This window comes from Salmo salar, chromosome ssa11 (assembly GCF_905237065.1).
Source record: "Salmo salar chromosome ssa11, Ssal_v3.1, whole genome shotgun sequence".
In the NCBI taxonomy this organism is placed as follows: Eukaryota; Metazoa; Chordata; class Actinopteri; order Salmoniformes; family Salmonidae; genus Salmo; species Salmo salar.
This window is the reverse complement of record NC_059452.1, coordinates 102,496,953-102,507,657: the sequence shown is the minus strand read 5'-3', so window position 1 is coordinate 102,507,657 and position 10,705 is coordinate 102,496,953.

The window sequence follows — 10,705 nt, the reverse complement described above, 5'->3', positions numbered from 1 at the left end:
TCGCAGGAAGTTTGCGAATGGATTTCACATTTTGGAATATTGATAATTGGCAGTTTAGGATGGCAATTACACATAATTTCAATGCTCATTTTGGCCAAAACACCTGCAGACAAGAGTGATGAACACATTAGCAAGTGGCCACTCAATAAATGGCTTAGGGGCAAAGTGTCTGGGTTGAGATTCAGTCAAGATGCTTTTGTTAATCTTACTGCAGCAAACACATCCTTCAGCTAATTTCTCATCCTAATGACCTTGATTAGTTGAATCAAGAGTGGATGATTGGAGAGGAAATGGAAGGAGGACAGAGGAGAGGAGAATAAAAGTGAAGTGTGAACAGGAGAATAGAGGAGAGGAGAATAGAGGAGAGGAGAATAGAGGAGAGGGAGAGGAGAATAGAGGAGAGGTGAGGTTAAGAGAGGAGAGGAGAATAGAGGAGAGGTGAGGAGAGGTTAGGAGAGGAGAGGAGAATAGAGGAGAAGAGAATAGAGGAGAATAGAGGAGAGGAGAGGTTAGGAGAGGAGAGGAGAATAGAGGAGAGGAGAGGAGAGATTAGGAGAGGAGAATTGATTAGAGGAAAATAGAGGAGAGGTTAGGACAGGAGAGAAGAGGAGAGGGGAGGAGAAGAGAATAGAGGAGAGGAGAAGTTAGGAGAGGAAAGGAGAAGATAGGAGAGGTGAGGAGAGGTTAGGAGAGGAGAGGAGAATGGAGGAGAGGAGAATAGAGGAGAGGAGAATAGAGGAGAGGTGAGGAGAGGTTAGGAGAGGAGAATAGAGGAGAGGTGAGGAGAGGTTAGGAGAGGAGAGGAGAATAGAGGAGAAGAGAATAGAGGAGAATAGAGGAGAGGAGAGGTTAGGAGAGGAGAGGAGAATAGAGGAGAGGAGAGGAGAGATTAGGAGAGGAGAATTGATTAGAGGAAAATAGAGGAGAGGTTAGGACAGGAGAGAAGAGGAGAGGGGAGGAGAAGAGAATAGAGGAGAGGAGAAGTTAGGAGAGGAAAGGAGAAGATAGGAGAGGTGAGGAGAGGTTAGGAGAGGAGAGGAGAATGGAGGAGAGGAGAATAGAGGAGAGGAGAATAGAGGAGAGGTGAGGAGAGGTTAGGAGAGGAGAATAGAGGAGAGGTGAGGAGAGGTTAGGAGAGGAGAGGAGAATAGAGGAGAGGAGAATAGAGGAGAATAGAGGAGAGGAGAGGAGAGGTTAGGAGAGGAGAATAGAGGAGAGGTGAATCGGCTCTATGCATTATACATCCTCCAACATTCTAATTTACTTTCTACGGGGTTGATGACTTCCGGAGTGTTTACTTTCTACCGGATTGATGACTTCCGGAGTGTTTACTTTCTACCGGGTTGATGACTTCTGGAGTGTTTACTTTCTCCAGGGTTGATGACTTCCGGAGTGTTTACTCTCTACCGGATTGATGACTTCCGGAGTGTTTACTTTCTACCGGGTTGATGACTTCTGGAGTGTTTACTTTCTCCAGGGTTGATGACTTCCGGAGTGTTTACTTTCTACCGGATTGATGACTTCCGGAGTGTTTACTCTCTACCGGGTTGATGACTTCCGGAGTGTTTACTTTCTACCGGGTTGATGACTTCCGGAGTGTTTACTCTCTACCGGGTTGATGACTTCCGGAGTGTTTACTTTCTACCGGGTTGATGACTTCCGGAGTGTTTACTTTCTACCGGGTTGATGACTTCCGGAGTGTTTACTTTCTACCGGGTTGATGACTTCCGGAGTGTTTACTTTCTACCGGGTTGATGACTTCCGGAGTGTTTACTTTCTACCGGGTTGATGACATCCGGAGTGTTTACTTTCTACCGGGTTGATGACTTTCGGAGCGATTTCTGCTAATGTTTTCATCGTTAGCTTACTAGCTATCTAACTGTCGTCGATACATTTCTGACTGAATTAGTTCGCAATGACTACGTTTAAATTACAGACTAAGGTGCTAGGAGGTGCTAATGAACATTGTTCAGTGCCTCTGTGTTCAGATTCTTCCAAATGTAATGGTATTGTGAGCTTCCATAGTTTCCCGGTCGATGTAGAGCTCAGAAAAAGGTGGTTGGTGGCAGTACGTCGTGACAACTTTACTGTCACCAAACACACAAAGGTGTGTTGTACACAATTCGTCGAGAGTGACATTGTTGGGGGAAAAATTGGGGGGTGACAATACCTAAAAAGAGGTGTTGTTCCTACAGTCTTCACGTGGAACTGGCACATTCAAAACAGACCTGGTGTTTGGGAAAGAAGACTGAAACCTCCTGCTCCGACTGAGGAGGATGAAGAACAAGGTGCGCTGCCTATGGACTGTGCCGTCTCTGATCCAGTCCAGACACATGATTACTGTGCAGTCCCTGAACCCACAGCCCTGGACATGGCCCTAATGGCAAACCATGAGCACGTAAGAGAAATTGAGGAGCTTCGAGTCAAGCTGGAGAAACTGACCGCCCAACACAGCTTTGGACTACAGCGATTTGCTGGTTCTGACGAGGATATACGTTTTTACACAGTACTCATTTATTATTATTATCCAGCATTACTATTGTTTATTATTTACTATTAATTATTATTATTATTATCCCAAAGTCCATCTTACTTTTAAGAATATGTTCATTGTTATTTAAAACTAGGCTAGCATATCTTAGCATACGTAGGCACATTGAATGTATATTGTCTTTACATTAGTTTTCAGTTAACCCACAAAAATGTTCCCAGGTCGTTGCTGCAAATAAGATTTGGTTCTTAGTCCACTTCCCAGGTTAAATAATGGAACATTTAAACAAATTCACTGCTGGGGATGATAGCTGCTGCGAATTACAGTATGAATTGCAGTAACAAGAAAACAGGCTACGATAGTGTAACGCCCTGGCCATAGAGAGGGGTTTTTGTTCTTTATTTTGCTTAGGCCAGGGTGTTGCATTGGGTGGGCGTTCTATGTGCATTTTTCTATGTTGGTTTGTTTCATTGATTTTGGCCGTGTGGCTTCCAATCAGGCACAGCTGTAGAGTGTTGTTGCTGATTGGGAGTCACACATAAGTGCATGTTTTTCCGTTGGGGTTTTGTGGGTAATTGTTTCTGTTTAGTGTTTGCACCTGACAGGACTGTTTGGCTGTCGGTTTTCTTGTTTTGTTTTGTATAGTGTTCTTTCTATTATTAAATGCAATGATGAACACTAACTCCGCTGCACCTTGGTCTACTCTCTCTCCCGACAGCCCTTACAGATAGCAGCTAGGTCATTTTTTGGTATTCAAATACTCTGGGTCCGTCTTTAATTTTGCAAGCTACACCCACCTGATTGCCTTTTAGCACTTGATTAAGCAGGCAGCAGAGACCAGGTTAATAAGAGTCACAAGCACCAATCCATCTGAAACAAGTGTTACTGGAAGAAAACTGTTAAGGGACAACTTCATTAAATACTTAAGAGAATATTATTTGATTTTACTGTAATTGTTAAACATGATTTACTTTTTGTTTTGGACTGAATGTAAGTACTATATTGTACTAAAACGGTTCCTTTACATTCAGACACTGCCATCAATCGACGAGTTCTTCTTGTTTATGACTCATCTGTCGCTGGGTCTGAATCAGAAGGATTTGGCCCATCGGTTCAGCATCCACCAATCGACAGAGAGACGGATTATCATCTCTTGGGCCAACTTCCTCTACTGTCTGCTTGGATCATCACGGATATGGATCCCCAAGGAAACCATCAAAGCCTACCTGCCACCTGAGTTCAAGGACTATCCAGACACCCAGGTAGTGATCGACTGCATTGAACTCCGCTGCCAAACACCATCTTCACTACTACTGCAGAGTGAGGTGTTTTCTTCCTACAAGTCACACTGTACCTTTAAGGGCATGTTGGGAATGTCACCACATGGAGCTGTCACTTTTGTGTCATCGTTGTATACTGGATCTGTGAGTGACAAGGAGATCTTCAAGCAGTCTGGAATTATTTCCTTACTCACCCCTGACATGGCCATTATGGTGGATAAGGGCTTTCTCGTAGATGACATTGTTCCGTGCAAGGTCTACCGGCCAGCCTTTCTGGCAAGACGCACACAGATGCCAAAGCATGAGGTTAGGGAGACCCAATCCATTGCCAGGCTGAGAGTGCATGTTGAAATAATGATCCGCAGAGTAAAGGAACACAAGCTGTTTGACACAGTCATCCCCCTGACCATCTCAGGCAGCATCAGCCATTTATTTGCAGTGGCGTACCTGTTGGTCAACTATCAAAACGGACCTTTGCTCATAGCATGGGCCAAGCTAGTGTAAATGTACGTGTGTTTATTTGCTAGCAGCAAAATAATAATTTGTTTATCTACGACATGTATCAATCATTTGTGTTGTAGTGAATATCAGTTTGTGTGGAGCTTGTATTGCCTTTAATTAGGCAATGAGTTTAGGGGGAAAGAAATCAAGTAAACACAGAATAGCCAGAATGATTTAATACAATGTTAGAGATGTGTAATTGATTAACTGAACTGTTCAACATTTGCTGAAATACATTTTATTTAAACAAATCTATTCTACTGTAATTTTCTTCACAAGAACATCAATACTTATTTTTCATAAAACCACTAAACTTGGCACCCATGCAGGGCATCCATTCAGGTGCGAGAGACACTTCTGCAAGTAGTGGTAAAAATACAAGTGGTCAACCTTCTTTCTTATAGATTTTGAAACCTGTAGGTCTGTATATATCCTTTCAACTAGGATGTCCTCCTGTGCACAGATGACAAAGTCACACCAGCTACAACCTATGAGAAGGATTTGACCTTGAACCTGCCAGTAGTAAGTATAGGGTATAGATCGTGGTTTTCCCCTCTCTCTCTATCCTACCACCAGGTTCTGTTATCTCAGGCCGTAAATTCCTGGCGGAGAGTCTCTGCCCCTGGCCATGCAGAAAGAGAGACACAGAGAGAGCAAAGGATTTCACATGGCGAACTCCTAAAACAAAATGTCCACTGGTGAGCAGGTGCGAATGGTTCGTGGACACTTAAGGGACAGGTATGACAAGTGTGTTTCATTTGGTGACCTCAGAGAGGACAGGAAACACACATAACTATATCTCTGAATGTGTACATTTCTCAATTATGGGGTTTGCATCTAGTTCTTGTATAAAATGAATGAGTAAAGATGAAACTATTTGTGAAATGATGTAATGTGATGTTAAACCTTTAATGTGAGAGAATTGTATTCCCTTTAAAGTTTAACTAAATCATTGGCCCGCCGCCGTGAGCACAGACATAATCCGGCATCATAGAAACACATTTTTTATTGTTACGAATAAAACCCCATCCTGAGGAAATCCTCTTCAGACCACAAAAACCTCAGTGTCAGCTAAGGTTACAATGGTTGTTGAATTCCTAACCATACCATGTGGAGCATTGGCTACATGGCGGGAAATGGTTAAACTCTGAGACTATCGGTCCCTACAGAATAAAATTACTGGCACCCCTGACTGGCAATGCACAAACAATGCTTAAACAAATATAAACAATATAATTATAGAGATAAACTCAAAATACCAACATGTGAGAAATACTGTACTTTATTAATGTTTCAATGGAACCAACCAAAATAATTTATTGATTTAATTAAAAATCAATGTCCTCCAAATCAAGGTTTCACAATTAATGGCACCCTTAAAGATTATTGTAAATAACATCTACCAAAATTAAACCACAAATTCAATTCCACTTATTTAAGTTTATCTAAGTTTTAATTAAGGAACTATATTGAGCCATTACATCACTTCCTGTTTCACTAGGGTATAAAAATGAAGTAACACGCATCCAACACCATGAAGAAAAGAAAAGAACTGTTGAAAAGAGACAGATGGTCGTAGACCTTCATAAATCTGGTCATGGCTACAAGAAGATCCACAAAGGATTGAATATACCACTGAGCACTGTCAGGGGGATTATTAAAACATTCTAAAGTTATGGAACAGTTGAAACCCTCACGGGATGAGGACGCAAATGCATTGTGCCCCCCAGGATAGGGAGGAGGATGGTGAGAGAAGCAACAAAATCCCCAAGAATCACTGTGAAATAATTGCAGGCCTTGGTGGCGTCTTGGGGTCACCAGGTTTCAAAAATCACCATCAGACGCCACCTCCACAACCACAGGCTCTTTGGAAGGGTTTCCAGAAGAAAGCCCTTTCTGACCCCAAGACTGGAAGAAGGTGCTCTGGTCAGATGAGACCTAAATAGAACGTTTTGGTCAGATACCGCATCGGGATGTTTGACGTCAAAACAGAGATGCATACAAGGAGAGGCACCTCATACCCACGGCGAAATATGGAGGGGGGTCAGTGATGATTTGGAGCTGTTTTATTTCCAGAGGTCCAGGGGCACTGGTTAAGATTGATGGCATAATTAATTCCACCAAGTATCAGGCAATTTTGGCTGACAATCTGGTTGCCTCTGCCAGAAGGCTGGGACTTGGCCGAAGGTGGACTTTCCAACAAGACAAAACATACCTCAAGATTCACACAGAAATGTTTTTGTGACAACAAAAGCAGTGTTCTGCCCTGGCCATCTCAGTCGCCGGACCTCAATCCAATCGAAAACCTGTGGGCTGAGTGGAAGACGGCAGTTGATAAGCGCAAACCCAAGAATGTGAAGGATCTTGAAAGGATCTGCATAGAGGAATGGTCCAGAATCCCTCCAAATGTTTTCCTTAAGGTTAGGGCTAGGGGGCAGTATTGACACGGCTGGATAAAAAACATACCCGATTTAATCTGGTTACCACTCCTACCCAGTAACTAGAATATGCATATACTTATTACATATGGATAGAAAACACCCTAAAGTTTCTAAAACTGTTTGAATGGTGTCTGTGAGTATAACAGAACTCAAATGGCAGGTCAAAACCTGAGAGATTCCTTTACAGGAAGTGGCCTGTCTGACCATTTCTTGAACTTCTTTTCCATCTCTATCTTTTACTAAGGATCTCTGCTCTAACGTGACACTTCCTACGTCGTCCATAGGCGCTCAGAGCCCGGGAAAAAACAGAATGTCGTCATCCCAGCCCCAGGCTGAAACACATTATCGCCTTTCTCAAGTGGCCGATCAAGGGACTCTGGGCTTAGGTGCGTGACCCGACCGCCCCCGCCTTTGTGATTTTTTCCTCTGTTTGCCGAAAAGGAGATTCCCTGTCGGAATATTATCGCTTTTCTACGAGAAAAATGGCGTAAAAATTGATTTTAAACAGCGGTTGACATGCTTCGAAGTACGGTAATGGAATATTTAGAATTTTTTTGTCACGAATTGCGCCATGCGCACGACCCTTCTTTACCATTTCGGATAGTGTCTGGAACGCACTAACAAAACGCCGCTATTCGGATATAACGATGAATTATTTTGGACCAAACCAACATTTGTTATTGAAGTAGCAGTCCTGGGAGTGCATTCTGACGAAGACAACAAAAGGTAATCAAACTTTTATAATAGTAAATATGATTATGGTGAGTGCTAAACTTGCCGGGTGTCTAAATAGCTAGCCCGTGATGCCTGGGCTATGTACTTAGAATATTGCAAAATGTGCTTTCACCAAAAAGCTATTTTAAAATCGGACATATCGAGTGCATAGAGGAGGTCTGTATCTATAATTCTTAAAATAATTGTTATGCTTTTTGTGAACGTTTATCGTGAGTAATTTAGTAAAATGTTAGCGAATTCCCCGGAAGTTTGTGGGGGGTATGCTAGTTCTGAACGTCACATGCTAATGTAAAAAGCTGGTTTTTGATATAAATATGAACTTGATTGAACAAAACATGCATGTATTGTATAACATAATGTCCTAGGGTTGTCATCTGATGAAGATCATCAAAGGTTAGTGCTGCATTTAGCTGTGGTTTTGTTTTTTGTGACATCATATGCTAGCTTGAAAAATGGGTGTCTGATTATTTCTGTCTGGGTTCTCTGCTGACATAATCTAATGTTTTGCTTTCGCTGTAAAGCCTTTTTGAAATCGGACAGTGTGGTTAGATAAAGGAGAGTCTCGTCTTTAAAATGGTGTAAAATAGTCATATGTTTGAAAAATTGAATGGGCAAAAAAAATAGATTTACGTTCGTTCAAACATGTCAAACGTTGTATAACAGAAATCTTTAGGGCCTTTTTCAATCAGTGCTTCAATAATATTCAAGGCGGACGATTGCATTGTCTTACTAAACGTTTCGGAATGAGAGGGTACCCATGGGCGCCCGCGTCATAGTAGTAATGGCCCTCCCTCTATGACCAACTTTCCAAGCCTCTCTTTCGGTCAGTTTCTACCATAGAAGACTCAAACTACTTTGTAAGGACTGTTGACATCTAGTGGAAGCCTTAGGAAGTGCTAAATGAATCCTAACTCACGCTGTGTTTCATAGGCAAAGTGTTGAATGTGATTCCACAAATCAGATTTCCACTTCCTGCATGGAATCTTCTCAGGTTTTGGCCTGCCATATGAGTTCTGTTATACTCACAGACACCATTCAAACAGTTTTAGAAACTTTAGAGTGTTTTCTATCCACATCTACTAATTATATGCATATTCTAGTTAATGGGCAGGAGTAGTAACCAGATTAAATCGGGTACGTTTTTTATCCGGCCGTGCAAATACTGCCCCCTAGCCCCAACAGGTTTTAATATCTATCTATAGATTAAACGTTGACACTGTCTCCAACCCATTTTGACCATGATGACAGTGTTCCACAGGAGATGTTTAACAAGGTCCCTAGTAGCGATATATAACCTTTCACATACTCTCATGCTGTGCAGCTTTTCACTCTTCCTCATGGACCTGTGACAGGCAGCCCTCACGGTGTTGTCACGGGCGTCGTATTGATTAGACCAAAATGCAGCGGGAATGTGTATACTCATCTTCTTTTTATTTGGCAGAAAGAAGGAAAACCAAAACAAAACACACATATACAAAAACAACGACGACAAACAGTCCTGTAAGGCTAACGGCTATACAAAGAAACAACTACCCACAAAATCTCATAGAAAAAACACCCCTCTTAAATAGGACCTTCAATTAGAAGCAACTAGGAGCAGCTGCTTCCAATTGAAGGTCAACCCAACAAACACCACATAGAAATAGACATACTAGAACTAACATAGAAATAAACTAACAAACACTCTAAACAAACACCCCTCTTAAATAAGAACATAGCCCAACAAACCCCGAAACACTCTAAACAAACACACCCCTGCCACGTCCTGACCAACCTACAATAACAAATAACCCCTTATACTGGTCAGAACGTGACAGGTGATCTCCCCTGTCAATGTATCTTTGTTAGCTACCGTGTAGAAGACATGAATAACAATATTTTCTTTTAGCTAGCAAATATAGCTAGCAAGCATAACTTAACCAAGCTAAGGAAAATACACACATTCTCAGGTAGATTCTGTCAACATTACATCATTTTACGAAGTAACTAGCTAGCTACAGTTAATAGTTAAATTAGCTAGCTAATGATTGTAGCTAGCTAACGTTATATCTGTCACTGACTTGGTACTTACCTTCATAGTTGTCTATGTAGCTTCTTATATACATCTTGAACCCCTTTTCATTCTTGCTAGCTGGAGTCTCGGAGGCTGATTTAACAATTCGATGGACATCATTAATATTAATTTGAGGTCCAAGTCCGCTGATGTCCAGAAGACACCTTGTAAAAAACTGCGACATACAGTCGTGGCCAAAAGTTTTGAGAATGACACAAATATACATTTTCACAAAGTCTGCTGCCTCAGTTTGTATGATGGCAATTTGCATATACTCCAGAATGTTATGAAGAGTGATCAGATGAATTGCAATTAATTGCAAAGTCCCTCTTTGCCATGAAAATTAACTGAATCCCAAAAAACATTTCCACTGCATTTCAGCCCTGCCACAAAAGGACCAGCTGACATCATGTCAGTGATTCCCTCGTTAACACAGGTGTTAGTGTTGACGAGGACAAGGCTGGAGATCACTCTGTCATGCTGACTGAGTTCGAATAACAGACTGGAAGCTTCAAAAGGAGGGTGGTGCTTGGAATCATTGTTCTTCCTCTGTCTGCCATGGTTACCTGCAAGGAAACATGTGCTGTCATCATTGCTTTGCACAAAAAGGGCTTCACAGGCAAGGATATTGCTGCCAGTAAGATAGCACCTAAATCAACCATTTATCGGATTGTCAAGAACTTCAAGGAGAGCGGTTCAATTGTTGTGAAGAAGGCTTCAGGGCGCCCAAGAAAGTCCAGCAAGCGCCAGGACTGTCTCCTAAAGTTGATTCAGCTGCGGGATCGGGGAACCACCAGTACAGAGCTTGCTCAGGAATGGCAGCAGTCAGGTGTGAGTGCATCTGCACGCACAGTGAGGCGAAGACTTTTGGAGGATGGCCTGTTGTCAAGAAGAGCAGCAAAGAAGACACTTCTCTCCAGGAAAAACATCAGGGACAGACTGGTATTCTGCAAAAGTTACAGGGATTGGACTGCTGAGGACTGGGGAAAAGTAATTTTCTCTGATGAATCCAATTTCAGCTTGTTTGGGGCATCCGGAAAAAAGCTTGAACGGAGAAGACAAGGTGGGCGCTACCATCAGTCCTGTGTCATGCCAACAGTAAAGCCTCCTGAGAACATTCATGTGTGGGGTTGCTTCTCAGCCAAGGGAGTGGGCTCACTCACAATTTTGCCTAAGAACACAGCCATGAATAAAGAATGGTACC